At 38.2% G+C, this 3923-nt stretch overlaps 1 non-coding gene across 1 annotated transcript; it reads right to left on the bottom strand.

Moving 5' to 3' along the window:
* Window positions 1-1564: 1564 nt before the first annotated feature.
* LOC141552449 (U6 spliceosomal RNA) lies at window positions 1565-1675 on the bottom strand. The gene has a single exon (XR_012485226.1). It is a non-coding gene; the product is annotated as a U6 spliceosomal RNA (small nuclear RNA).
* Window positions 1676-3923: the final 2248 nt, after the last annotated feature.

The following is a 3923-nucleotide window of genomic DNA, read 5'->3' as shown; positions in this document are numbered from 1 at the left end:
AATAATAAGCAAGTTATTTAACTTTTATGTTCTTATGGCAACTAACCAGGACTTAAGTACAAACTATATCAACGGAGGAAACTTCCATCCCGGTTATTGTTTACCCTGGGTTTGTCTTGATCTAGCCACTAACTGGTAGATTCAGGTCCACAGGTCCAGACATAGATTCAGCTGAGTATAGGAGGATCTTGAAAGGACTGGATCAAGTTGAACAGGACAGATGGATAGGAAAATCAGAACTGAGAAGCCGGGATTAAAGGAACTGGAAAGCTAGAGAAACGTACCTTAAATAATGTCAGTATGAAAAGAAACTATCCTTGTCAAAGACCATGGCAGTCATTTTTGAACTGGGTGTCTTAAAGGAATCATTACAAGACAAAATGGAATCGTGATAGTTCTCTGATTCTGGGTAAGAAGTCCTTTACTTCCCCACTATATGTAGTCAGCAGAAGGACTATTCATTCTTATATTTTACTCCTGGGGCTGGATTAACAAAAATTTTTTCATTAATGGTGAATGATATTACTATCTATTTGACCCAAGTCTTACTAGGTCCAGGTGGTTCAGTGGATAGAGTGCTGGGCTTCAGGTAAACCTGAGTTCAAATTTGACCTCAGACACTACTGTATGATTGTGAACAAGTCACTTAACCCTATTTCCCTCAGTTTCCTCATGTACAAAATGAGCTGCAGAAGGAAATGGCAAACCACTCCTGTTTTTTTTTTTTGCCAAGAAAACCTCGAGTGGGGTCATGAGACATGACTGAAATGAAAGAATAGCAACAAAAAATCCTGGAAACATGTTCTTGGTCAGCTAAATCCCTAGCACCTGACCAGACTGGCCACTCTCACAGACAGATGCCAACCACATGCTTATTCTAGTGTTTAACATCCACAGCTGCTAAGCCATGTAGCCTTTTAAAAGCAGAAACAGAAATGTTTCTGGGTGGCCTGAAGTTTATAGAACTGCCTGGCTCTTCCCGTGGGGAAACCTGGGGCTGTAGCTCATGGCTTCTATGATCTGTGGAGTATGACTGACTTCAACAGGCAGAAAGTAATGCTAGAGCCTGTTAATTGGTGATTTGCTTTTTTTCTGATTAATATTTGGAATTAGGAAGATAGGAGTTCAAATCCTGCTTTTAAAAGATACTAGCTGTGTAATTCTGGGTAAGCCATTCTATTCTACCTCTTTGTGCCTCAGTTTCCTCATCTGTAAAATGGGGATAATTATAGCACCTACTTCCTAGGATTATTGTTAAAGATCAAAATGAATTAATATATGTAAAATACTTTGCCAATTTTCAAATATTATGTAAATGTTATTTATTATAGTTGTTTTCTGACTGGGGCATCAGTCATAGCACTGCTGAGCCTCCTTCCCTAATAAATAAATAAAATATAAATAAATAAAAGCCCAGGATGTGGGTTTAAGCTACATATTGTGAATACTCATGGGACAAAGAAGGTCACATATCCAATTCTCCAGGGAAAATTGACCATTTGAGAATATGAGAGGTAAGCAGAGCACCGTGACACTTTGGTGACAAAAATGAATCCAGGGAACAAAAAATATGGACCAGTTTACATATCTACATGTCATCTTTGTGCAGGGGCTATGCTAATTTTCTCTATATCATTCCAGTTTTAGTATATAAGCTTCTGAATCAATCATGCTTATTATAGTGCACAGGGTTCACAGCTGCCATTTGAATGCCATCAATTTAAAAGGGTGTGGCAGTTGGGTCAAGCTCATTGGAGTCACTTGTTAATATGACTTGAACCCGTGGACTTGGACAAGCTGGCTTTCTGACCTGGTTCCAATAGTCACACTCTGGAGGCTTCAGGTTCTTTCATCTCCAGTTCAGACAGGTAGGATGAGAAACAAAAGAAAGTAATTTCCTATTTCCAATGCATTGCTCTGACCATGCTTCTTACTGGAGCTGCAGTAACTAACTGTCTCTTTGGATTTCTGTGATGGTGATTGCATCCCAGTACAACTACCCTCTTGGTGATGAGAAGCATCTGTGAGACAGTAGCAAGAGCAAGGGATGTTGGGATTTAAAATCTGGATTTATATCCCAGCTCTGCCATTTGCTATGTAACCATTAACATGTCATTAATTCTCATCAGTTTTCTCATCTGCAAAATGTGGATGCCTGTTCCACCTACTTCTCACAAGACTGTTCTGAAGATCCAATGTGATAACATCTGTAAAGTACACTGGAAATTGGAATGCTCTGAACAATCATTAGTTGTTACATCACTCACTGTAGACATTGCCTGTGATTGTATCACTGAGCTAGCTTTAGGTAGAGGGCAGGATTAGTGTGTGTTCTTTCCTTGGGTTATGGATTCTGACACCTGATTCAAGTTCAAAATTAGCCCCATCACACATGGCCCTGACCTGGGCTCTCCACTAATATCTTTCTTTAAGAACCTTGTATTTTAATGAGAAAGACTCTCTTCTCTCACTCTATCACCTCTCCCAATCCAATCTATTTTCCAATTTGTTAATTCTACATCCACAAAATTCATTCTTTTGTATCTATTCTTTTCCTTTATATTTGCCAGTCCAGGCCCTCATCACCTCTTACCTGAGTTATTATAATCATTTTTTTAGGTTTTTTTATTTTTCCAAGTATATGCAAAGAGTTTTCAACATTCACTCTTGCAAAATCTTTTGTTCCAAATTTTTCTTCCTCCACCCCTTAGACAACAAATAATCCAATATAGGTTAAACATGTATAATTCTTTCAAACCTATTTCCACATGTAATAACTTTTTACATACATATATACACACATACATATATACACACACATATATACACACATAAATATGGGTGATAGATTGTACCAAGTCATGAAGATCCTTCTTGAAGGTCCTACTTGACAATTGGTCTGCTAACTTTGTTCCCCTTACCCCCAACACTCCCAGTCCTTTACCTCCTCCAATCTCCTGACTTCTGAATTTTTTTCTTGCTTTGGATTCCTGATCTTACTTTGCCCTGAAATATTTGGTCCTGCTTGGCTATTTGAGCTCTGACTCATGGGGCTTGACTTCAGGGCATAATCCCTTAGTCTGCCTTGACTAAAAGTTTTGGGACCCTGCCCCAGGTCTGTCCTGCTCTACCTGGTTTATAGTGACATTTTGGTTGAAATTCATGACTTCTTACCTTGAGGAAATTGCTTTGTGAGCTTGAAGGCCCTATTTAAATGCGAGTTATTATTAGCACCACTTCAAGATTTCCATGGATGCTTCATCTCTTTGGTATGGCTACTCCCCTTCTCTAGTGAAGATTGTAACCTATCTGTACCTTCACATCCTTTGTGACTTTGGTCCACAGATTTTTGTAAATCTCCCACTGAGGTTCTTTCCAAAGGACAGAGCCTGCCTTTTCATAAAAGTGAAAGTGCTATTTATAAATAGTAACTGAATAGTAAAAAATAACCTCACCACAGAGCTCCTCGTCCCAGTTCCCTACTCTGAAGTACATGACCTACAGCTGCCTGGGCTGACCCTGAAATTAGCCCTCCTGGACTCTTTTCTCTCACTCCATCACCTCTCCCAATCCAATCTATTTTCGAGTTTGTTAGTTCTATGTTCACAAAATCTTTTGCATCCATTCCTTTCCTTTATATTTGCTGGGCTACTATCCCAGTTCAGACCCTTATCATCTCTTACCTGAACAATTGTAATAATTTTTTTTTTAGAAAAATAAATTTTTATTAATGTCTTTTTTTTTTTCATCTGAAGTGTCAAACATTCAGTTCTTGGGCTTCATGGGAACTATAACACTCCTGACTAGAATCTGAATCAAACTGAAATGTAGTTCCTATCTGATTTTAAAGTGTTGATGTTTATATATTTCTTTTTTTATTATTATTAAAATGTGTGATTTTCTAAGTCAATATGTGACCTGTC

This window comes from Sminthopsis crassicaudata, chromosome 1, assembly GCF_048593235.1.
Source record: "Sminthopsis crassicaudata isolate SCR6 chromosome 1, ASM4859323v1, whole genome shotgun sequence".
Taxonomy (NCBI): Eukaryota; Metazoa; Chordata; class Mammalia; order Dasyuromorphia; family Dasyuridae; genus Sminthopsis; species Sminthopsis crassicaudata.
The sequence above is the reverse complement of the archived record's forward strand: the minus strand, read 5'-3'. Positions and strand labels throughout refer to the sequence as shown.